Source organism: Elephas maximus, chromosome 15 (genome assembly GCF_024166365.1).
Source record: "Elephas maximus indicus isolate mEleMax1 chromosome 15, mEleMax1 primary haplotype, whole genome shotgun sequence".
Classification (NCBI taxonomy): Eukaryota; Metazoa; Chordata; class Mammalia; order Proboscidea; family Elephantidae; genus Elephas; species Elephas maximus.
This window is the reverse complement of record NC_064833.1, coordinates 9,198,675-9,225,273: the sequence shown is the minus strand read 5'-3', so window position 1 is coordinate 9,225,273 and position 26,599 is coordinate 9,198,675. Positions and strand designations below refer to the sequence as shown.

General features: G+C 41.7%; 1 protein-coding gene across 20 annotated transcripts in view; it reads right to left on the bottom strand.

The window, feature by feature from the left end:
• Nucleotides 1-26,599, bottom strand: part of ZFAT (zinc finger and AT-hook domain containing) — a 336,678-nt gene that overhangs the window by 252,695 nt on the left and 57,384 nt on the right. For 9 of the 20 annotated variants that reach the window (XM_049854202.1, XM_049854217.1, XM_049854205.1 and 6 more), the window contains exon 2: nucleotides 5,379-17,577. The gene's annotated coding sequence lies outside the window, so the exon portion shown is untranslated. The remainder of the gene's footprint in view (nucleotides 1-5,378; nucleotides 17,578-26,599) is intronic. The other 11 variants (XM_049854213.1, XM_049854209.1, XM_049854212.1 and 8 more) reach the window with 8 other exon arrangements.

Genomic DNA, 26,599 nt, shown 5'->3' with positions numbered 1-26,599 from the left:
ACTTAACCACTGTGCCACTAGGCTCCTTAGGCACATGGTACACACTCTCATTTGTGACATCTCATTGAGTTCGCACAACAATTGCTTTACATCTATTTGCTGGTGGTGAAAGTGGCACTTAACCATGGCCCCACAGTAAGTGATGGAGGTATGACTACTCAACTCTATGTAGAAAGACCTCTAAGCCGCTGCCTGTCTCGTCACCCCCCACTACCCCTATGGGATCAACTTGGAAGCCTCACTGGTTTAGATTAATTGTGGCCAAGGTCAATCTAAATTAGTGAAAATACAACTATTACACTCTTCTTTAAAAAAAAAAAAAAGTTCTATTGCCGCCAGGGACCTATGTAATTGCAGCAAAGTATTACTTGGAAGAATGAATTTAGGAGACAAATAAGAATTCTTTAGAATCAGCATGTCAGTTGTTTATTTGTAAAATAATGCTTTTCATAAAGTCATGGAATCTTAGTATCAGGATAGCACTTGAAGGTTGCCTGGTCCAGGCCACAGCCCCACGTAAGCACTGTCTCTTCCTCGACCTTGGCACCAGCCTGTCCAGTGACAATAGAACTCTTTGAGATCATCACCCACATGTCACGGACTCTCTGTTTCTATCGATGCAGCCTAAAATCACATTGGCTTTTTTTTTTTTCTTAAATAGCCACATGGCATTGTTGGCTCATATTTAGTTCACACTTGGCTAAAATCTTTGGGTCTTTTTCAACCAAGTCAGAGCCTTTCAATCCTGAACTTGGATGTTGGACATTTTAACCTACTGTTTCAGCTTGCTTTCTAGCATGTTCAAATCCTTTTAAGTCTGAGCCTGCAATGCGAGGTATGGCCTCCTCCTCCAGGTCTGGGTCAACTGAACAGTTGACACATGAGTTTTCTATCTCTTCATCCAGATATGAGTCAAGTGTTATAACAGACAGGTTCAACGGTAGAGTTCTTTGGGGCTGGCATGACAAAAAGCTAATTAAGTTCAGTTAACTGATGGCTAAAAAAAGAATAATTCTTTAATTGAATTATTGAATTAGCATCTGTACTTTGTGAAAATTAAGATATGGTTTGCCTATGACATTTTCTTTCTCCAAGAAACTGGTGATTCTCTCAAAAATGGATACGAGATTAAAGAGAAATAATCGTTCCTTAGAAAAATTAGGCTAATTCTTGGTGATTACTCATGATCATAACCATCCACTAAAGGCACACTGTTTGTCAGGGACTGATAGTATTATACTCTGCTCCTGGAATGTACCTGCTTCATCTTTCTAAAGATCCTCAGAGTGCTTGGAAACCTAGTTTAAACATCGTTTCCAAAATCTTGTTTATATAAATAATTGGCTTAAGTAAATATTTTTCCTAATAGACTTTTAAAAATAATTCAACCCTCTCTATTCTGTTAATCCAAAATGCCAAATCATCAGGGTCCTAACAATGTTTCTAACTACTATTATTTATAATTCACATACTCCCAGAGTATAACCAAATATACCGAGCCTGTGAAACACATTTATGGAACTTGTAAATATGAAGAGCAAATCCGGATAAATTACGACCTTCAGGTCAGCAGTGAAGGAATCCAGGCCACTTGTTTCTCTTTGTTCTTTATTTTTGAGGTAATCTTTTCTTCACTTTTTCTGAGGCCCTGGGATTTTCTGCTTCCAATTCCTTTTTTATGAAAATGAAGGCATCAAACCCCATATTAAGATCTGAGAAGACCAAAGGAGATGCAAATTAATCTGAAGATCTCGGTCTCTGATGCTTAGTGAAAGCCACCTGGGCTTTGGTCTTGATGAAGTCCAGAATTCATGACGTGTGGAAAACAAGAATCAAAGCTTATTTCCCATAATGAATGTGCATAGTATGTACAGATGGGTAGATCTGTCCATTTCATTACAATATCAAATATTCATTGGATCACAGAAATATTGGGGCATTTTGGGTAGTTTTTTAAGCATTTTTAAATTGAAAATATGTTACACAGACAAGCGCATAAAAGGCATATGTACAGTCTAACAAGTGGTTGTCATGCAGACACCCGTGCAAGCACACCGTGGCCTAAACCAAAACCAAACCAAACCCACTGCCGTCGAGTCGATTCCGACTCATAGCGACCGTATAGGACAGAGTGGAACTGCCCCATAGAGTTTCCTAGGCTGTAACCTTTATAGAAGCAGATTGCCAGGTCTTTTCTCCTGTGCAGTCATTGGGTGGGTTTGAACTGCTGACTTTTTGATTAGCAGCCAAGCGCTTAACCATCGTGCCACCAGGGCTCCTTAGAATATTAATAGCATCAAAGAAAAAGAAGTTGTTACCAAGTCGGCTCCGACTCATGGTGGGCCCGTATGTGTCACAGAGTAGAAATGTGCTCCACAGGGTTTTCAGAAGTAAATAACCAGGCCTTTCTTCCAAGGAGCTTATGGGTGGACTTGAACCACCAACCTTTGTGTTAGTAGCCAAGCACATTAACTATTTGCACCGCCCAGTGACTTCAGCACCACAAAAGTTCCTCTAAATTCCTTACCAATAACAACCCAATCCTACTCTCCAAAGGTAACCACTTTCCTTTTATGGTGATAATTTTCTTGTTTTTCATTGGAGGGTTATTGCCTGTGGATGCATTTCTAAACCATACTTACCAGTTTCAGCCGTGGCTCTCAACCACTATGCCACCAGGGTTTCCATTTTTAAATGATATAGAAATGAACTATATCATATTCTTCTTTTGTGACTTTTTTTTTTTTTTTTTTGCTTTACAGTGTAAGGTTCATCACATTGTTGCATATTTGCTTAAGTCTTTGCCCAGTTTTTCACTGTCAAGTGTCTGTCTTTTACTTGTTTATTTTTTAAGATTCTTTATATATTCTGGATTCTAGTTCTTTTATTATAAGTTATTATAAGGACACTGTGAGTTGGAAATGGCTCAAAGGCACACAACAACAGCAAATATTCTATCTCTTGGCCACAGGGTGCTTGCATGGGTGTCTACATGACAACCACTTGTTGGACTGTACATATGCATTTTATGCACTTGTTTATGTAACATATTTTAAATTTAAAATTGCTTAAAAAAATACCAAAAATCCCCCTATATGTTGATTATATGTTACAAACATGTTCTCCCATTTGGTGGCTTGTATTTTAACTCTTTTTAACATCTTTTGATGAACCAAACCAAAGCCAAACTTGTTGCTGTCGAGTTGATTCTGACTCACAGTGCCCCTGTAGGACAGAACAGAACTGCCCCATAGGGTTTCCAAGAAGCAGCTGGTGGATTCCAACTTTTGACTTTTTGATTAGCAGCCTGAGCTCTTAACCATTGTGCCACCAGGGATCTTTTTTTTTTTAAATAATTTTTATTATGCTTTAAGTGAAAGTTTACAAATCAAATCAGTCTCTCACATATAAACTTATATACACCTTACTACATACTCCCACTTACTCTCCCCCTAATGAGTCAGCCGGCTCCCTCCCTCCAGTCTCTCCTTTTGTGACCGTTTTGCCAGTTTCTAACCCCCTCTATCCTCCCATCTCCCCTCCAGACAGGAGATGCCAACATAGTCTCAAGTGTCCACCTGATGCAAGTAGCTCACTCCTCATCAGCATCTCTCTCTAACCCATTGTCCAGTCCAATCCATGTCTGATGAGTTGGCTTCGGGAACGGTTCCTGTCCTGGGTCAACAGAAGGTCTGGGGACCATGATCGCTGGGATTCTTCTAGTCTTAGTCAGACCATTAAGTCTGGTCTTTTTATGAGAATTTGGGGTCTGCATCCTACTGTTTTCCTGCTCCCTCAGGGGTTCTCTGTTGTGCTCCCTGTCAGGGCAGTCGTTGGTTATGGCCAGGCACCACCTAGTTCTTCTGGTCTCAGGATGATGTAGTCTCTAGTTCATGTGGCCCTTTCTGTCTCTTGGGCTCACAATTACCTTGTGACCTTGGTGTTCTTCATTCTCCTTTGATTCAGGTGGGTTGAGACCAATTGATGCATCATAGATGGCTGCTTGCTAGCATTTAAAATCCCAGATGCCGCTCTTCAAAGTGGAATGCAGAATGTTTTCTTAATAGATTTTATTATGCCAATTGATTTAGATGTCCCCTGAAGCCATAGTCCCCAAACCCCCGCCCTTGCTCCGCTGACCTTTGAAGTATTCAGTTTATTCAGGAAACTTCTTTGCTTTTGGTCCAGTCCAGTTGTGCTGACCTCCCCTGTATTGAGTGTTGTCCTTCCCTTCACCTAAAGCAGTTCTTATCTACTATCTAATCAGTAAATAACCCTCTACCACCCCCTCCCTCTCCCCTCTCGTAACCACAAAAGAATGTGTTCTTCTCAGTTTATAGTATTTCTCAAGATCTTTTAATAGTGGTCTTATACGATATTCGTCCCTTTGCATCTGACTAATTTCACTCAGCATAATGCCTTCCAGGTTCCTCCATGTTATGAAATGTTTCACAGAGTCATCATTGTTCTTTATCGATGTGTAGTATTCCATTGTGTGAATATGCCATAATTTATTTATCCATTCGTCCGTTGATGGACACCTTGGTTGCTTCCAGCTTTTTGCTATTGTAAACAGTGCTGCAATAAACATGGGTGTGCATATATCTGTTCGTGTAAAGGCTCTTATTTCTGTGGGATATATTCCGAGGAGTGGGATTTCTGGGTCGTATGGTAGTTCTATTTCTAGCTTTTCAAGGAAACGCCAGATCGATTTCCAAGGTGGTTGTACCATTTTACTTTCCCAGCAGCAATGTATAAGTGTTCCAATCTCTCCACAGCCTCTCCAACATTTATTATTTTGTGTTTTTTGGATTAATGGAATCTCATCGTAGTTTTAATTTGCATTTCTCTAATGGCTAATGATCGAAAGCATTTCCTCATGTATCTGTTAGCCGCCTCAATATCTTTAGTGAAGTATGTGTTCATATCCTTTGACCAGGGCTCTTTTGATGAATGGAACTTTTAAATTTTAATATAACCCATTTTTGAATTTTTCCTTTATGTTTAATATTTAGGGCTAGGATCCCTGTTTCAAGTTACCTACTCCAAAGTCATTAAGATAGGCTCAAGTCTCTTCTAAGAGCTTAGTATTTTACCTTTCATATTAGGTCTTTAATCTACCTGTGACTGATTTTCTATGTGATATGAGGAAGGTGTATATTCTCAACATTTTCCAATATGGATATCTAATTGTCACATCATCATTTTTTTTTTTAAATCTCTGTCCTACACCTCCTTGGTAAGTGTTGGTTTATGAAGTCTCCGCTCGGCCTTCTCTTCCAGAACAAAAACACCCACCCCACAGGATTTTCATAAAAATAAAATAATACAAGTGGAGAATGCTTTGCACAACCCGTGCAGGATCACAGCAAACACACCTTCCCTCCTTTTTGTTTCCCACGTAGAAATCTTGATTAGAGACAAGAAAATTGGTGCTGGGTAATGAAGATCCTCAAGTAAAGAACAGAGAACGAATCTGGGCAAAAGGAAGAGCAAGTTGTCATGAGATACGCACCAGGAAGAAGTATATTGGGATATAATAATTCTCCTTTATATTTTCAAATATATTGTAATTAATTAAATTAAACATATAATTAATTAAACCATCTATGATTGTAAAATACTTTGGTAAGAAAATGGATATTTATTGGTACGCAATTTGGCTATTTAAATGAGGGCATTATTAATCTTATTATCATATAACATTAATGAAGCAGTCAGATTGTGCTCACGAGTTCCATTAGACAGGCTTGCCCCTTGGGAGTTTCTACTCTGATAGACAAATTAGCAAAACCAATGATCACTGACAGACCCATGAAAAAAAGCATTTGAGGCAACCCAGGTGGATGGAGGGAGCACTAGTCCGTGGGTCTGAACTCCTGAATTCTGAGTCTTGTCACTAACACCTTGGCCTCAGTACACTCCATGCATCTCCTCTGTAGCATTTACATGGTTGTAAGTGCTTAATTTTAAAATACCTGTCTCCCTCAGTAAACTAGACAGAGAACAGGAGTTGTGCATACCAATAAATCTATCCCCACTACCTGGCACAGTGCCTGGCTCACGGTGGGCTCAGGAAATATTTGTTGACTACTTTACCAAACTATCCGGAATGTACCGACAAGCTTCTTTGTCTCTCTGCTCCTCAGTTTCTTCATCTATAAGATGGAGTTACACTGTGCTCCTTCAAAAAGTCACCTACTTGAGGCCAAATAGTCAACAATTAGATTAAAACATAGGTGAGAATATAAGGAAGCAGGGAAACTAGATTAATGGAAATGGAACAACCATATGAAAACAATGAGAACGTTCATGCATTGTAAAGACTGTGACAAATGTCACTGAACAACTTGTGTAGAAATTGTTGAATGGGAACCTACACTGCTGTGTAAACCATCACCAAAAACACAGTAAAATATTATTAAAAATGGCAAAAAAAAAAAAAAAGATGAAGGGGTTGCTAAACGGTCTCTAAGGGCTCCCTTCACTTGCTCACCCTTTACTCCTCGCGATTGCCTTCTTCCTGGCCTTCATCACCCCTCATCTTTTGTGTCTCTGGGCTGAGGTCTCTGCTTCAGGCCTCGTCAACTCCCACACTGTGGCTAGAGCTCTCTGTAAGTGCTTATCTGACCAAGTTGCCTCCCTACTTAATACTCTTCAAATCCCAGCCTCTGCAGGCTGAAGGCCAAACTCCTTAGCCTGGCAGAGAAGGCTCTTCCACCTCTGCAGTACTCACACTTCACACCTCACGCTTAAGCCATCTTGAACCACTTAAAGTCCCACAGTGCCTCTCCCACTCTGTGGCCTCTCAGCCTTTCTTAATTCTCTCCCAATGGCCTGGCTGTCTTCTGACCTCTCCTTTCCAGTCACCTGAGATCCAAGTAACTCCTCTCTTGAGACCTGGCTTCCTTCCGTGCTTCTCTGAAAGCTTCCTGACCTCTTTTGCCTTAGGCTATACCTCACGCAGACTGGTTTTCAAGTTGTTCTCCCTCTTGAAGGGTGTGGCTGTCTTTATGCCCTGAGCACTGGGCGCTGTGCTTGGCATGCGTAGGTGCTGGGTCCATGTTGAGACAACAACCACTATGAAGACCATTAATAACGCTATAGACTCACAGAGCACGGCACCCACTCCCTACTCAGCCCAACTGCTGGTGCCCGTGCCAAGACTCCCAGGCATCTCTCAGCTGAGATAAAAGCATGTCTACTCTGAGTGCTCAAGTCAAGGCTCTTTTTGGGAAAATTCAAACATGCTAAAAATAAGACAGTTTTTTTTTTTTTTTTTTTTTTAAAGATTCATAGATTTCATGGTTTTCTGGAGTTGCAAACAACATGTAGCTGGACTTCATGCCAAGTGAAACTGGGCTCTGGGCAGCAATTAGAAACCAAAATCTCTTCTCTCCACTGGCTGGGGGCTGCCTGAGCTAACTGGTTCTGCTTTCTTCTGGACATATGCTCCAGGCTCCCTTTTTGCCAAAAGAGCATCTTTTCTCTCATTCACTTGGGGAAGCACAGTTGTCAAGGACACAAGTTCTGGAACCAAACTGCTTTGCTTCAAATCCCGGCTCTGTCACTGCATGGGATGTTACTTAGCCTCTCAGTGACTCAGTTCCCTCTTCCATAAAATGGGGTTACTGGGGTATTACATGATTTAAAGAGTTAATGTTTGTAACACAGCCACAACAGTACTGGGCACAGGGCAAGCACTGAATAAATATTAGTTGTCGTTATTTCGCACAAGGCCAACATAGACCCCCAGCCCTGACTCTCTGTGGTCTTTCAGCTCAAGCACATACTACTGGCCAGCCCAGTTTGTTAGTGGCCCATTACTGTAAGCCCAAGGGAGAACTCGGCCTGGGCCAGCTCTTCCTTTCAAGACATGTGGACTGACCTTCAGTCCTGCATCTGTTCCTGAGTCAATTAGCTGTGGCCAGCAAGGAAGGGCCACAATCTGTACTGCCCATTCATCAAGGGCTGTCAGAGCATAGACTTTAAGGAATGAGGCAGGGTGATGGTATGTGTATGTCTTGTCTAAAATCCCATTCTTCTGTAAGCATCCAAACACCTTGAGCTCTAAAGGGGGACAAAGAGTGGCATGGAACATGGTCCTCATTCAAGTACAATGGGGGTCTTCTACTGACTGCTGCCCACATAGACTGTACTGGCACTGGCCTACCTAGTACTTGATTAAATCAGTCGCCATTAAGGATCGCCACCCTCACACTCCCCACATAGTCTCACTGGTTACTATGGATCTCCTTCCCTCGGTAACTGAATCCATCCTGTGTCTTTGAGGAGCTCAGATTTCTGTTCTGGGATTGATCAGCCTGTGAGTAGCACAATGGACCTGAAGCTGGGAATCGCATTCTGCTGGGTTCTGGTTTCAGTTCTGACTCATGCTCACAATATGGCCTTGGAAAAGTCTGCTGACTTTTATCGTTCTATAAACAGGGCTGTCACGAGGAGTAAATAAAAAAAGAAATGTGGAAACATGCTATACATTCTAAATGATCTATTTAGATATCTATTAGCATCGCAAATGTTAAAAGACTAACGGATTCTGAACAAGAGGGATAATGGCCGATAACGGGTCTTTGGCCATTGATCCAGCACCCTGCCCCAGTACAGCTCCTATAGTAGCAGGAATTTCGTGTTAAAACAAGATGTCCTGTGCATGGAGAACTCTTTGCAGTTTGTTTGGTTGAGGATGGGGAAAACGGAACGATGGAGATTGTTGGGAAATTAGGGGGCTATGCCAGGAAAAAGCCAGTTCATGAAGAGACCTTGTATAACTTACCAAAAAAGTGTGGATTTGATCACATGGATGACTGATCCCCTCCCACATGGCTTGAAGAGCTAAAAATGTTTATCCTAATAATTCCACCTTTGGGAATTTATCTAACGGAAAAACTCAAAAGATCAGGAAAGGTGTGTGCCCAAAGATATTTCTTACATTATTTAGGATAATAAAAATTGGAAGCAACCCACAGAGGAATAGTTAAGTACTTATTAAATAAATGTTTGTTGAATGAACAAACTAATGTTTATTGACTATAAAGCAGCCATTAAAACTGAAGTCCAGGTTAACAGTGTGAAAAGAAAATCTCTGAAGAAAGCTGGACAATGAATAAGGAAGACTGAAGGATTGATGCTTTTGAATTACAGTGTTGGTGAAGAACACTGACTATACCATGGGCTGCCAGAAGAACAAACAAATCTGTCTTGGACGAAGTGCAGCCAGAATGCTCCTTAGAAGCAAGGATGGTGAGACTTTGTCTCATGTACTTTGGACATGTTATCAGAGGGGATTAGTCCTGGGAGAAGGAGGTCACGCTTGGTAAAGTAGAGGCTCAGTGAAAGAGAGGAAGACCCTCAACAAGATAGATTGACACAGTGGCTGCAACAATGGGCTCAAGCATAACAATGATTGTGAGGATGGCACAGGACAGGGCAGTGTTTCATTCTGTTGTACAGGATTGCTGTGAGCTGGAACCAACTTGATGGCACCTAACAACAACAACAATATGGGTGAATGCTCTGAGGTGGTCGTCTGTGGTGTGTGCTGCCCGGTTTCCACCACTTCAATCCTCTTTTATAGCTGCACACTCTGAAGAACCATCTGCTTCCCCATCTCATCCCTGTGCTCCAGGTAGACCCTGAGACACTCAGCACATCCCATTCTCCCTGTACAGGTACTGGGTCAGAAGGGAGTGTGACCCAGTGAGAAGTGCCGAGGGGGTGAGACTGAGGCAGGCATGCAGGGCCGAAGCAGGTCCGCTTCCTGATGCATCTGAAGCTGGGAGGAGGGAGGGCACGAGCCACTGCCTCCATCTTGGTCAACTTGCATAAGTAATTGAGAACAAATCCAGTACAGTGGAAGGCAGAGCCGAGATGGAAAACAGAGGTTTTGGGTCTTGGAGACAAAATTTAAGTCCCAGAGTCAAGTTGTTTCTGAAGCAAGCCATATTTTTCCATTGTTCAGCTAAAACATTCCTTTCTTTTTTGTTGCTAAGATAGCTTGGAGTGAGTCCTTTTGCTTAAGATAGTTTGAGCTGGATCTTCTTTCACTTGCAACCAAAAGTCCCCCAATCTAACAACTTCCCTCATGGAGAGAGATCACAGGTATCAGTGCAAGCACTGCTCCTGGCATGGGGTCATTGTTGAACAAATATTGGCTTCATTCTCTTCTCTTTCTCCCTCACTGGGATTCCACCTCCTCTTTCTTCCCCCTTCTCTCATTTCTTCATCAAGTTTCCTCCTTCCTTTTGGGCCCTATCCCTACAATCCCCCTTTTCCTTGAAGCACAGGGATAAGAAGGCCACCCCTCCTCCCTGTAAAACTCTGGTAGAAGACGTGGTGAGCTCTGCCCTTGAGCTCACCATCGCTGTTCTGCACTTCTTTGAAATCAGACCACATTAATAATAACCTCTCACATTGGTACAATATTTCACTAAGGGCTCGCACATTCATATTCTCATTTAAGTTTAGTAGTGTGCAGTGCCAGGGCAAAGTACACTTACCATCATACCCATTTCTCAGATGAGGACTCAAAGGGACAGAAAGGTGAAATGACTTGAGCGAAGTCACACAATGAGTAAGTGCTGGAACTGAGGCACAAACATAGGTCCCGGTGCCAAACCTAGTGCCCTTCCACTCTCCAGCACAAAGTAGAACATGTACCATGTGCACAACACGAGGTCCTGGGGATACAGTTCAAAGAGCATCTTATGGGTGAGGGAGGGGACAGGGTAAGATGAGAACATGCAAGACTTTAATATACGAGTCTGCTGATGGCTACAAGATAGGTACTAACTGCTGTGGACATTCAGTGGAAAGATTTGGGGAGCTGGATCTGGGGACCAGAGGATTTCTGGATATGGTGGGAACTGAGCTAGGTCTTGAAGGATGGTTAAGGTTTTGACAGCATGGGTGTACAGGGTCTGGAGTTGCTGCTGTGTGCCACTCTGACTCATAGCCACCCCATATGACAGAGCAGAGCTGGGTTTTCTAGGCTGTAGTCTTTACGGGAGCAGATTGCCAGGTCTTTCTCCCACGGAGCCGCTGGTAGGCTCAAACCACCGACCTTTTGTTCAGCAGCCTAGCGCTGAACCATTTTGCCACCAGGGCTCCTTAGAGGCTGGAGCGAGGTTATATACTGCAGTCTCTTCTGGCCTTTAATCTCAGAGGGGTCTAATGGTGGCTAAAGCAGAAATCAACAACGCACACATCCAATGCATACACCTGCGATAGAGGGCCGTGTCTACAGAAACACCTGCAGACAAGGGCGTTTGCTGATCTCAAATCATTGTCCTTTGTTGATTCATTCCATTCAACAATTATTGAGCCCTACTATGTGCCAAGCAACATAGCAGGCACTGAGGATACAACCACATGAGACAGGCCCAGCCAACCTTCACAGAGTCGAGGGAGTGATGGGAAGACAGGTTGTGAACAAGTACCTTCAAGACAGTGTGTAGAGCATCATGATAGCAGAAGCATAAGGGCTACAGAAGCACATGGCAGCGGAGCTTAACCTAGTCTGGGGAATCAACGAAGGCTTCCCAGAAGTGGTATGTAAATAGAACTTGAAGGGCAAGTCGCAAAAAGTGATACTCGCGATATCTGGTTAGTTATATCTCCTCTGCTCTTTTCAGTGTAAAGAAACCCTGGTGGAGTAGTGGTTAAGAGCTACAGCTGCTAGCCCAAAGGTCGGCAGTTCAAATCTGCCAGGCGCTCCTTGGAAACTCTACGGGGCAGTTCTACTCTGTCCTATAGGGTCACTATGAGTCGGAATCAACTCGACAGCATTGTTTTTTTGTTTTTTGTCTTTTCAGTTAGAGCTGCCGGGAGCCCAGGGTCCTCAGGTAGCACACCCCAAGCCCTGAAACCGTCAGACTCACCCTCCTAGAAGGAGCCAGATGTTGCACACACACTTTAATTGTGATCAGAACATTTCAGATGCTTGTCCCGTTTTCTCAGGGTTCCTGCACAGCAATCTAGTAAGTAACCATGTGATGGTGGTAATAACAACAATGATAAAAATAACAGTAGTGTTGTTAGGAGTAAGAAGGGGTAGTAGCTGCTGCTTACTGAGGGCTTGCCTTGTGCCAGGCACTTCCACCTGCTTTAACTTCATTCTCATTTACTCCTCCCACCTGTGAAGAGGGGCGAGCTGTCTCTGCTTCTATTTAAGGTCAATACCTTTGTAAGTGCCCTGGTCCTTCTCCTCTTGCCTATTCAAGGACTGTGCTTTTACCAGTGTCCCCTGAGTCCTGAAATATCTGTCATTCCGTTCTCAGCATGACCTGCACGCCTTCCATTATCTGCTTATCTCGCTGACTTCCTCTCCTCTTACACCTGATCTCTCTCACTCTGCTTCCATTGCAAGGCTCTTCTTGGGTCAGGTCAACTTCATTGCCACCTCAGAGACATGTTCTAGTTATTCCCTCTCCTTAGTATGTTCTTCCTCCAGACTTTGGAATGATTTGCTCCCTCATCTCGTTTAGGTCTATCACAAAATCTTACCTCCTTAAAGATACATACTTGACTTCATTATCTAAAATACACCCGTCCTCACTCTCTTTTTCCTTACCCTGCCTTTTTTTTTTTTTTTGGTGTGGCACTCATTGATTGATTTATCAACATATTTAATTTAGCTACTTGAATATAAATTTGCTAGAATGTAAGCTCCACAAGTGCAGGGATTTTGACAGAGTCACCACTATATCCAGAGCCCTTGTGGCGAAGTGGTTAAGACCTTGGCTGCTAACCAAAAGGTCGGCAGTTCAAATCTACCAGCTGCTCCTTGGAAACCCTATGGGGCAGTTCTACTCTGTCCTATAGGGTCACTACAAGTCAGAATTGACTCGATGACAACGGGCTTGGTTTACCACTATATCCTTGAGCCTAAGAATAGTGCCTGGCACACCGAAGTTGCTCTATAAATATTTGTTGAATAAATGCATAAATGCATGAAGGAATGATCTGTGTGGTAGCCCTATGAGTCAGATATTACCCTCATTTAATCAGTGAGGAAGGCGTGGCTTGGAATTTTCAGCAGCTAGTCTGAGCTCTTTTAGTCTGAGCTCTGTAACTAGCTAATGGTTCTGCCTTCCAGCATTTCTAGATTTCTAGGATTTCCCAAGTCTATCTGATTGTGGTGCAAAAGGTTAACACACTCAGCTGCTAATTAAAAGATTGGTGGTTTGAATGTGTCAGAAGAAAGGCTTGGAGATCTAATTCTGAAAAAGCAGCCATTGAAAACCCTATGGACCACAGTTCTACTCTGACACACATGGGGTTCCATGAGTCAGATTCAACTTGATGACATTTTTTTTCTTTTTTTTTAATGCAATTCTATTAGACCTGGACTAAGAATTAGGAAATCTGGCTTCCTATCCTGGCTATGAGGAAAATTTTCTGCACGACCTTGGGCAAATTACTTGAGTTTTCTAATCCTGTAAACAAAAGCCAAAGTTTTCTAAAATCTCCAAGGTCCTTACCAGCTCTACTGTTACTTAAATAGAAAAGAACTCACAGTTTTAAGTTAATCATTGTTGTATTTGCTTCCTGCCTTGGGACAAAGAATGCATAAGAGAATAGTTAAGGTGTAGATGTGTAACTCCATGGTCTCACAGTCACCCGGCCAAGTCTACACCAACCTTTCTGGTCCCTGGCAGGGAACCAGGTAACTCCTGTACTTTCTAGGCAGCTGGTGCCCTTGTTCTTGAAAGTTCTCTTATCTTGGGCAAAACATTTAGTCTCCCTAGGTATTAATCAGTGTTGCAAAGGTTTAGTGGGATAAAATACCTAAGACAGTTGAAATTGCTTATGGTTTTGTATGTTTTGATGATTGCTCTATGTAGCTCTTACATTGAAAATACGGAAAATATTGCCTAACTGTGGAAATACAATAAATATAGGATTTATGTATTTTATCTGGGAAAGAAATTAGATAGATGTGCAATCTTATACAGACTCATTAAAGGCAGCAAGAATATAACCTTGAATGTGTCTCATAAAATCAGCATAGCTTTTGCAGGCCAAGGGTAAACAAAAAGACCAAGTGGCAAGTACCATGACAGATGCTGTGGATATATTATCCCATTTAACGCTCAATAAATATTGTTGGCACAACAAACCCCTGTTCTCTATGGTCAACTACTCAGGTATACCTGATGTTCATCTTTTTATTGGTATGTTCTTAAGAAAAAAGGCTATTTTTTTGGGGGGGGTGTAATCCATACTGAAGGCTGAAGTCTTTGATCTTGCTTTTTAATTGCACTTTAGATGAGGTTTACAGAACAAACTAGCTTCTCATTAAACAATTAGGGCACATATTGTTTTATGACGTTGGTTAACAAGCCCACGTGTCAACACTCTCCCTTCTCGACTTTGGGTTCCCAGGCACCAGCTTCCCTGGCTTCTCCTGCCTTCTAGTCCTTGCCCCTGGGCTACTGTGCCCCTTTAGTCTTATTTTGTTTTATGGGCCTGTCTAATCTTTGGCTGAAGGGTGAATCTCAGGAGTGACTTCATTGCTGAGCTAAAAGGGTGTCCAGGGACCATACTCTCAGGGTTTCTCCAGTCTCTGTCAGGCCAATAAGTCTGGTCTTTTTTTGTTCTACATTTTTTTCTCCAGGACCCTCTATTGTGATCCCTGTCAGAGCAGTCAGTGATGGTAGCTGGGCACCATCTAGTTGTGCTGGACTCAGTCTGGTGGAGGCTGTAGTAGTTGTGGTCCATTAGTCCTTTGGACTAATCTTTCCCTTGTATCTTTGGTGTCATCATTCTCCCTTGTTCCCGACGGGGTGAGACCAGTGGAGTATCTTAGATGGCTGCTCACAACCTTTTAAGACCCCGGACGTGGTGTACCTTGTCAGGGGGGACATAGGGATCTCTCATGCATTGCTGGCAGGAAAGCTAGCTGACACAGCCATTCTGGAGAACAATCCGTCCAGTTCTCAGCCAAATTCCAATCACACATCTTTTGATCTGGGTATGTATCATGGAGAGATTTGTTTATTGCAGTGTTGTTTATGAAAGCCAGGAGCTGAGATAGGCAGCAGTGTGCTGGAGCTTCCATGGATGGTTTGTGAGAGCCAACTGTTAAATTTTCAGGAACTTGGACAGCCAGTTACTAAACTCAGCCGTTATTAAAAATTGAATTATATAAACTTACAATTAAATAGTTTAAAGACAAAAGAAATACCCAAAAGTCATCATTTCCTGATTATTTTTCTCTATTTTACCATTATCTATGCTCTTGAGGTTAGTGACACCTACCATGTTTGTCTGGTAGAATACTGTATAATGGTGTACTGCCACTGCTCATCTCTTCCAAACTCTGTTCAGTTATATCACGTTGGTAGCTTGAAATAGCCAAAAACCCCACTGCTGTCAAGTCGATTCTGACTCCTGGCGACCCTATAGGATAGAGGAGAACTGCCCCATAGGGTTTCCAAGGAGTGGCTGGTGGATTCGAACTGCTGACCTTTTGGTTAGTAGCCCTAGTTCTTAACACTACCCCGCCAGGATTTCCTGAAATAACCTGTGATGGGAATAATTACACCATGGAAATCAGCAAACACTATATACCAGGGCTTCTTTTTTTTACCTTGAGAGTTAATTGCTAAACATTTACCGCTTCACCGGAGATAGGTATTAACTCTTCTTTACCAACGAGAAAATAAGGGTCAGGCAAGTTATGAAACTTGTCAAAATTCATACAACTTGCACATACTGGAAATTGGGATCAGACCCAGGTCTGTCCCAGACCTTGTTCTTTACTTGGATAAAAACTACAAGTGAGTTCTAACATTTAAACTGTAAAATTCTGTTTTTACCTTACCACTACCATGGTACTTGTATTGTTTGATAAAAAACAAAACAAACCAAACAAACAAAAGCTACAAAAAACTATTGGCTGCCAGCACCTGGGTACAATGTGAAATCGAGAAAAGCACAGCATTTAGATCCACCTGTTTACCAATCGAGCTTCGTGAACGCCTTGTGTGAGAGCTACCCTGAAACACAGGTGCCGCTGCTTCCAGCATGCATGAAAAATAAATGAGCTCGGCTTTCAAATTCGTGTTGTTAGGCTGTACAAACCAATCATTAAACATGACAGCTAAGATATTTTAGCTGTTTAATTTCCAAGATTTGCTAACAAATAATGCTATTGGTACACTGGAGGCCTTGAGCCCGTCTCTACCCATGTCAGAAACTTGTGTGTGTGTTTACACTGAAGTTACTTCCTAAATTTTCCTTGGAGGGTGACTTGAAATTTAGCCATATATTCTTCTCATTGCCAAATATTTTCTCATGCATTCAGTTCATCACTAACAAACATTTATAAAGCACCTCCTATGTACAAGATACCATGGAAACAAAGATGAATAAAATATGCCCTTCGGAAGCTAACAGTCCAGCATTTTAAGTATATAACTCTAGTAAGACCCATACAAAGGCTATAGAAATAACTAACTCATCCTTTAAACTGAACAGTGTTGGGTCTCTTTGGCCAAGGAAATGGTAACTTGGGTCCTGTACCAAAGAAATAAGGATAGAACCGTCTAGCCTGAATGAGATTACTCTCGTAGAGATTACACTGTTGATCAATTAAGCAAGGGAATGGATACCAGAAGACACTGATACAAGTTCTGGCTCTGTTGCTTCTTTATTGTGTGACCTTGAGCTAGAACTGAAAACTTCCACCTGGGATTCAAACTTTTCATCTTACGTATTGGTTAAAGCAAGGGCTAGGTTGTTTTAACAAAGTAACCCCAGAATACAGCGGCTTCAGGAAGACAGAAGTTTATTTCTCTGTCTGAGAATAGCCTGGCTGATGTAGGCCAGCAGGGTAACTCAGGGCTATGAGATCATACTCGAACACAAGTCCCTTCCACATTGCTGCTCAGACATGCCCTAAGGTGTGGTCTTGTTTGTGTGGTTGAAGCTGGGTTGCAGGCATGCCTCTGTTCAGGGTGCAGGAAGTTGCATGCATTACTTCTGTTATATTCTATTGATTAGATGGCCCTGCCTGGCTGGAAGGAAACTGGAAAATGTAGTCTCTGGTTGGGGTCTTTAGGATCAAAAAAACGAGAGGAAGGACTTTGAGGGAGGAGTCACTTTGTCTACTTAGTTGTTGAGCGCTTCCTTGGCTGTGGACAATTACGTTAGACACAGCATTCCTCTCACTTTGTATTCACACTCATTGGTCCACCTATATGGCTCATACTCAAGACTTCCTGGTCTCTGCCCTTCCAATCTTGTCTTTTTAGGCCCCTGAGCACCAAGCCATTTGCTACCGCCTAAGAGCACTTAACCACTATGCCACCAGGGTTTCCTATTTATCCACACTTCAGGTCCTTTATCTCTTGATGTAAGATGAACTGATAGGAAAACTGCCGACTGGCAGGATTTTCCTTGATCACTGTCCTTACGTTTGTGTGAGCTGTTGTGTTACAGCAGTGCATTTTCAGCCAGCGCAAACATACTGAGTCAACCCACCTGGAGGCCTCATTGTTTCTCTTCCTCTGCTGGTTGGTTGTGGGGAACGTGCACTCCGCCAACACACACATGCTGTGAAGCAATAGGAATAATTTGAGTGAGAGATGTTGAAGCAACAGAGGTAGTCATCCAAGGAAACCTGGGTCACCTGTTCAAGCAACTTGCTTGTGCCCCCTGGACCTGTTCCCAAATGTATGGTTTCCACTGTGTGAAGGATTGCTGATACAACTACCTGACTCATGGCTCTGTAGACAGAACACCCAATTCATAATGCCCCACTCTGGTTGGAAAGTCACTAGTTAACTTTCGTCAGTTATTCAGACTCTATTATGGCTAAGTCACATGCCAGGAGTTGCTTTTCAAATGCTGAGTACATCTCTGCTTCAGAACCCAAAGGCTATGAAATATGACTCTCCTAACTGCAGTTTGCCAGGGTCCGCAGAGCACCTTGATTTAGCAGAGATACCATTAGAACCAAGTATTTACCAAGTCATACAGACCAACAAGCAGCATGCTACTTTGCAGTGCAGCCTGGCTGTGCTACAGAGCCCTCTTACTCTAACTCTAGGACCCAATTAAAACTAGAATCTTTCAAAGCCACCTAAAAAGTGTATTGGAGCAATATTCCTAAATGTTTGCTGTCTCCAAAATCCAGTGAAGGACACCAACCACTGTGCTCTTAGTGCCAGGTGGTGCAAACTTTTAAGAACTGGCCCATTGTCTTAGAGGAGGTGGACTGACATTAGATCCTTTAAAACTTGACTGCTGTGACAGGTCCCTGAGACTTAACAGGTTTTATATTTCCAGCCTTTGGCAGGACTGTTTCTTACCAGAGTATCTAAAGGACTTTCTACTCCCTGCAACCTAGTCCGATTAAGATGATATCATCAAAATCATGGTACAGCATTATCTTCTGAAAAATGCCAGGATGGTGTAGGTGCCTGTGAATTATATTGACAGATCTGCAGTTAAATTGCTCTGGAGCATGGTCGTGAATGTATATTGCTCTTCTTCCCACATAAATGCAAACTGCTTTGTGTGTGCATGTGTGCCTGTGTGTGTGTAGTGTGTATATGTATATAACAAAACATTTGCCATTTCAACAGTTTTCACGTGCACAATTTGACATTAGTTATGTCGATCGTGTTGTGCAACCATCACCATTATGTTTCCAAATTTTTTCAAAATGCCAACTACTTTTTCTTTTTAATTTTTATTGTGCTTTAAGTGAAAGGTTACAAATCAAGTCAGTCTCTCACACAACTTATATATACTTTGCTACACACTCCCAATTGCTCTCCCTCTAATGAGACAGCCCACTCCCTCACTCCACTCTCTCTGTGTCCATTCCGCCAGCTTCTAACCCCCTCCACCCTCTCATCTCCCCTCCAGGCAGGAGATGCCAACATAGTCTCAAGTGTCCACCCGATCAAAGACGCTCACTCCTCACCAGCATCCCTCTCCAGCCCATTGTCCAGTCCAATCCCTGTCTGAAGTTGACTTTGGGAATGGTTCCTGTCCTGGGCCAACAGAAGGTCTGGGGGCCATGACCACCGGGGTCCTTCTAGTCTCAGTCAGACCATTAAGTCTGGTCTTTTAATGAGAATTTGGGGTCTGCATCCCACTGCTCTCCTGCTCCCTCAGGGGTTCTCTCTTGTGTTCCCTGTCAGGGCAGTCCTCGGTTGTAGCCAGGCACCATCTAGCTCTTCTGGTCTCAGGCTGATGTAGTCTCTGGTTTATGTGGCCCTTTCTGTCTCTTGGGCTCATAATTACTTTGTGTCCTTGGTATTCTTCACTCTCCTTTGCTCCGGGTGGGTTGAGAGCAATTGATGCATCTTAGATGGCCGCTTGCTAGCGTTTAAGACCCCAGATGCCTCTCTCCAAGATGGGATGCAGAATTGTTTTCTTAATAGATTTTATTATGCCAATTGACTTAGATGTCCCCTGAAACCATGGTCCCCAAACCCCTGCCCCTGCTACGCTGGCCTTCGAAGAATTCAGTTTATTCCAGAAACTTCTTTGCTTTTGGTTGAGTCCAGTTGTGACCATGCCTGTATTGCGTGTTGTCTTTCACAGCACCTAAAGTAGTTCTTATCTACTATCTAATTAGTGAATACCCGTCTCCCACCATCCCTCCCTCCCCTCTCTCATAACCATTAAAGAATATTATTTTCTTCTCTGTTTAAACTATTTCTTGAGTTCTTATAATAGTGGTCTTATACAATATTTGTCCTTTTGCATCTGACCAATTTCACTCAGCATAATGCCTTTCAGATGCCTTGCCAACTACTTTTGATCTTCTCTATTGATGGGGATTAAGAAGAACACTTGTAAGATCAGTACCCATATATCATGGACCAGAGGTTGTGTTGACTTGTAATGGTACTTCTGCCAGCACAGCGGCTATGACTGTACTGGAAGAAGCATCATTACAAATAATTTATGTCTACAATTGTCAAGTGTAATCCACCAAAATTCATCCCCCTACTCGAATACCAAAAACATGAACTGAATGAGAACATGATGGGGATTCCACTTCTACAACCACACTAATTTCAAAAATTTTTCCCAGGTTGTTGAGGGATTGCTTTTAATGTTCTGTCTTGACCAGGGAACAGAGGTAGCTTTAGGGACCTCCACTTTCCATTCTTACTTATTCCAGGGAACTAATGTGAGTTTTCTATTAACTGCTAAATACATCAATCTCAAGTATGTACTAAGAGACTTAGGGAAAAAGTGGTTGAATCCATTGTGAGATGGATCCAATGGGTCAAGGCACTCTGGTTGCCATTCCAACTTGTTACGTGTTAAGGTAATCATGCCTCTACAAATTAAATGTTGCCACCTGTCCTCTGCAATTCCAGAATGCTATACCACTGAGACAAGGATTTCCTACCATCGACAATGACCCATGGAGGACAGTCACTTCTGAGCTTCTCAAAAATCAAGGCATCACCAGTAAGTGCCTATAGCTTTAGTGGAAGGAGTGTCCTTTAGAGACGTAGTCAAGTTTGGCCTATCTCATATCACATAGCTGAACTATTCTAATAATCCCACCTCCTTGAGCCTTCTGACCCATTCCTGAATGCTCTTCCAAGGTAGTTCCAGTATCTCCATCTCATTTACTGAGGGCCATTGTAGTGTCCAAGCTACAAGGGACAAGCTCAGCACATACAGCACAACTGCAAGTGTCTTTGCCAGAACATTAGACCTTCAGTCATAGGAGAATTCTTCCATATCAACAATTTCTCCCCTTTACGGCCTTGTATTTCATCTTCCCTGATTCAACATCCTTAAGGTCCACTCCATCACAAGTTCTCCTGGCTCATGTTAGTGCATATTAACCAAATCTTGCAATTCTGTAGGTGTGTATATTTCCTCCTGGAGAAGGGGTTGCACTGCCCTGAGACCTGACTCTTGGTCTGGAGTAAATAAGAGAGTTAGAGGCAGATCTTAAAGACGACAAGGAACACCTTTTGAGGCTCCTGCCTCTAGTAGTGTCTTCACAGGATGTGCAGGCAAGGGAGACTGTTCTCCTAGGAAGTGGGGAGGGTGCTGCTTTTCTGGTGTTCAGAGGAATCTGAGGGTTTAAGGTTCTCAGGTTTTTCCATTCAAATAACCCTATCCCATGCCTCAGGTCTACTCTTTTCCTATCTGGGTCCTGACATTGAACTCGAAGATCTGTTGAGGTCGTGCATTTTTCTCCTTAGTAAGTGTGTGGCTCTCACAATTAAAATCTGGGACTGATTTTCTGCAGTCCTCTTGTGGCTGCCATAAGGAGGGGGCATTTCTATGCTGCTGTAGAAGCTTTCTGACTTTCACAGCATTCCTTGAGGTTGACAGTTGGCTAACTTTCTTTTCCTTTTACAAGACTTCTAAAAGCCGTTAACCAAAGCCAGCTAGTTTTACATTCCTTATAATTAACATTGACCACATATTTTTTATGTGGTACCACTAGCACATAAGTCAATTCTTCATCTTCTACTTTGGGCATTCCAATTACAACTGGTGAAAATCTCAGTAATTGTCATGCTACTGTATGCCAGGGGTTAACACCACCCCATTTACCAACATTAATGGGGTCCTTTTTATCTATTTCATGGAGCCCTGGTGGTGCAGTGGTTAAAAGCATGTGGCTGCTAGCCAAAAGATCAGCAGTTTGAATCCACCAGCCACTCCTTGGAAACTCTATGGAGCAGTTCTACTCTGTCCTATAGGGTTGCTCTGAGTCAGAATCGACTCGATGGCAATGAGTTTTATCTCATTGGCCCAATTCCAGAATCCATGGAGAGTCTGTTGTATGGCTACTTGTAGCACCAGATAGCTTAGCATAGATTCCAAAGTAGCAGAGCTGAGACAAGTGTTTGGGTATGAGTTTATTATGGGATATGATTCTAAGGAACAGAAATGGAGGATTGGGAAGAGGAAAACAGGGAAGGAGGACAATCCAGTTCAAGGGTGCTTTATTGAGTTGATCACTTCTAAGCGGAAGTATGGCATTATTTTGCTGGGAACTCTCTGAAGAGTCCTGTAGAATGGGCTTCAAAATTGTCCACTTGAAGGGTGAACGTGGTGAATAACTTTCTACTGGCTTTCCTCCCCACCCCCCCGCCCCCGGGTAAGGGTTACCTCATGAAATTCCAGGCACCCAATCCTCTTGTGTTTTCACGAATATCAAAATAGTTGAGCAGGTTCCTGCAGGCAACACGTGTGATGGCAGCAGAAAAGATTCAGGGGAAAGGATATACAGGGTGCAGCTGAGGCATGGTACGGTTAACTTTTACCTTTGTGCAGCTAGTTGCCACAGCAATGGTTAAAGTAAAACGTCAGGTTAAGAGATTATGAAACAGAGCACAAGAAGTGTCTGATACAGCTGATTAGCTCATTTCCTCTTTTCTAACGTTGTTGTTGTTAGGTGCAGCTGAATCGGTTCCGACTCATAGTGATCCTATGTACAACAGAACTTAACATCCCCCGGTCCTGAGCCATTCTCAGTCTTTGCTATGCTTGAGCTCACTGTTGCAGCTACTGTGTCAATCCATCTCATTGGGGGTCTTCCTTCTTTTTTGCTGACCCACTACTCTACCAAGTATGATATCCTTCTCCAGGGACTGGTCCTTCCCGATAACGTGTCCAAAGTATGTGAGAGGAAGACTTGCCATCCTTGCTTCTAAGGAGCATCCTGGCTGTACTTCTTCCAAGACAGATGTATTCATTCTTTTGGCAGTCCATGGTGTATTCAATATTCTTTGCCAACACAACAATTCAAATGCATCAATTCTTTTTTGGTCTTCCTTATTCATTGTCCAGCTTTCACATGCATATGAGGCAGCTGAAAATATCATGGTGTACTTTAGTCGTCAAAATGACATCTTTGCTTTTTATCATTTTAAAGAGGTCTTTTGCAACAGATTTCCTCAGTGCAATGCATCATTTGATTTCCTGACTGCTGCTTTCATGGGTGTTGATTGTGGATCTAAGTAAAATCAAATCCTTGATAACCTCAATCCTTTCTCCGTTTATCATGATGTCCTTATTGGTCCAGTTGTGAGGATTTTTGTTTTCTTTATGTTAAGGTGCAATCCATACTGAAGGCTGTGGTCTTTGATCTTCATCAGTAAGTGCTTCAAGACCTCTTCACTTTCAGCAAGCAAGGTTGTGTCATCTGCATTTTGCAGGCTGTTAATGAGTCTTCCTCCAATCCTAATGCCCTGTTCTTCTTCATATAGTCCAGCTTCTCGGATTATCTGCTCAGCATACAGACTAAGAATGGTGAAAGGATACAACCCTGATGCACACCTTTCCTGACTTGAAAACACACAGTGTCACCTTGTTCTGTTTGAAAGATTGCCTCTTGGTCTATGTACAGGTTCTGCATAAGCACAATTAAGTTTTGTGGAATATCCATTCTTTGCAATATTATTCATAATTCGTTATGATCCACAAAGTCGACTGTGTAGATCTTTTCTAATACGTGCATTTAATTCTATAAATTTTCATCTAAGTACTGCTTTAGCAAGTTTTGATATGTGATTTTTCATTATACTTTCATTCAGAATATTTTCTCATTTCTATTATGGTTTCTTCTAACACTGATGTGTTATTTTATATACATACAGACATATATGTATTTTTTTCCCCAATCACAGGGGATTTTATAGTTATCTTTTTGTTACTGATTTTCAGCTTAATTTTCATGATCAGAGAATGTATTCTGGCTGGTATCAAACCTTTGGAATGTGTTGAGAATTTATGGTTCACTATATGGGCAATTTTCATAAATATTCCACGTATACTTGAGAAAAATGTGTATTTTGCAACTGTTGGGTTCTTCATAGGTCCTTTGGATTCAGTTTGGTAATCATGTTGTCTATCTATACACTTCCTGATAGTTTGCCTACTTGTTCCATCAAATTCTAGACTGTGTTAAAAATCTGTCACTATGACTGGATTTCTCCTTATATTTGCAACAATTTTTGCTTTATATCTTTTGAAATAATGTTAATACATACAAATCTATAATTAATATATTCTCTTGGTAATTTGGACTTTTTATCATTATATTTTGACCCTTTATTCTTAGTATTTTATCTGCTAATAACTGTTGTTGTTGTTGTTAGGTGCCATCGAGTCAGCTCCAACTCAAAGCGACCCTATGCACAACAGAACGAAACACTGTCCGGTCCTGAGCCATCCTTACAATCATTACGCTTGAGCTCATTGTTGCAGCCACTGTGTCAATCCACCTCGTTGAGGGTCTTCCTCTTTTCCGCTGACCCTGTACTCTGCCAAGCATGATGTCCTTCTCCAGGGACTGATCCCTCCTGACAACACGTCCACAGTATGTAAGACGCAGTCTCGCCATTCTTGCTTCTAAGGAGCATTCTGGTTGTACTTTAAGGCAGATTTATTCGTTCTTTTGGCAGTCCATGTTATATTCAATATTCTTCGCCAATACCACAATTCAAAGGTGTCAATTCTGCTTCAGTCTTCCTTATTCATTGTCCAGCTTTCACATGCATATGATGCGATTGAAAATACCAGGGCTTGGGTCTGGCGCACCTTAGTCGTCAGGGTGACATCTTCACTCAAGAGTTTAAAGAAGTCCTTTGCAGCAGATTTACCCAGTGCAATGTATGCTAATAATACCACAGTATAATTTCCATCTTTTTACTTTCAATATATTGGTATACATATATTTTAGATGTGTCTCTAATGGTGTATAGTTGGATTAAAAAAAATTAGTCTTACAATCTTTGTCTTTTAACTGGAGCGTATATTCTATTTACATTTGATATTACTGATATATTCAAATTCAAGTCTATTCTTAAGTACTTTGGACATGTTATCAGGAGGGACCACTCCTTGGAAAACGACATTATGCTTGTTAAAGGAGAGGGAAGGTGAAAAAGATGACCCTCAACGAGATGGACTGACACAGTGGATGAAACAATGGGCTCAAACACAGCAACAATTGTGAGGATGCCGCAGGACCAGGGAGAGTTTTATTCTGTTGTATGTAGGGTCACTGTGTGTTGGAGCTGACTCAACAGCACCTAACAACAGTACTCTTATTAAATGTTTTTTATTTATTTGGCCTATGTCCTAACATCCTCTAGATTTTTGTCTTCCTTTTTTTATCATCCCATTTTGGACTCACAATTAGTTAAGTATACACTATTTTCTCTGTTGTTTTAGTGGTTACACTAGGTGTAAATATACACTAACTTATCAGAGTCTGATGTGAATTGATTCCTTTACTCTCCTCAGACAATGGAAGGACCTTAGCACACTTTAATTCCATTTACCTGCCTTTAAATTTATAGGCTATTGTTGTAGTGTATTTTGATTCTAAATTTTTTTTTTTTATTTCAACTTCACAAGATATCATTTTCTTTGCTCTCCATTCATCTCTCCATCAGTAACCTTCTATCAATTTGAAAGTTATCACTAAAATTTCCTTTGTGCAGGTTTATGGGTGGCAAACTCTCTTGCCTGAAAATGCCTTTATTTCTCCATTCTTAAAGAATAATTTTGCTAGGTGTTGAATTCTGATTTGGTAATTAATTTCTTTTAGCACATTTCACCACTATCTTTTGGCTTCTGTTATTGCTTGAGAAGTCAATTCCTTACTTTTTTAAAGGTAAGCTTGCATTCTCTTTCTTTTGTCTATCTTTAAGATATTCTTACTGCTTTTAGTTTTCTACAACTCCACTGTGAAGTACAGATTTTGTTTATCTTGTTTGACATTTGTATGGGCTCTTTAATCTGTGGACTGATGCCTTTCATAAGTTTTGGAAAATTATCTGCCACTATCTCATGCAAAATTGACTTCCTTCTATTCGTCTTTCCCTCTGGACTTCAATAAATATATACTAGATCTTCTAACTGTATCCTTTAAGACAATCTCTCTTCTATTCCTTATCTCCCAACTTTTTGTCTTTTCATTCATCCTGAATTACTTCTTCTAACCTATTTTCTCATCCACTCTCTCTTTAGCTGTGTCTAATTTGCTGTTAAATCCTTCCAATGAATTCTAGAATTTTACCTAAAATTCAGAACCTAGAATTTCTATTTAGTTCTTTTTCAGAACTGACATTACTTTCTATGGTTGCCAGTGCACTGCTGAAATTTTTGGGTTTGGCTTTTGTCTCCTTGAACATAGTCCACTTGTTTTTCATTGTTAGCAGTAATATGTGAAAGCCCTGTGGGTCTCTTTTGTTTCTGTTGTGTGTCTCACTTATGCTGTCTGGTCATTTTAGGGACTCATTGTCTTAGACTGTGTGCCTTATACTGTAATTGAAATATTATTTACAGAAATAACTTGAGGCATAGGAAGTCCTTTGTTTCTGCTAGATGCCTGCAGATGCTTACAAATTTTGAAGTTGTCTGTGTTCTGGGCCACCCATCTGACACGATCTCTGGTTAAGTAGATTGATGGCTGGTTTATTTCTGGTTTTCTTTTGTTTCCAGAATATTATGCAAGGGTACTCTCCCTGATAAGCCCTGGGCTTTGACTTTTGTACCTGTAGTCCCACAATGCCATAACAATAAAGCTCCCCATACAGCTTGGTGAATACTGCCAAAAGTGGTT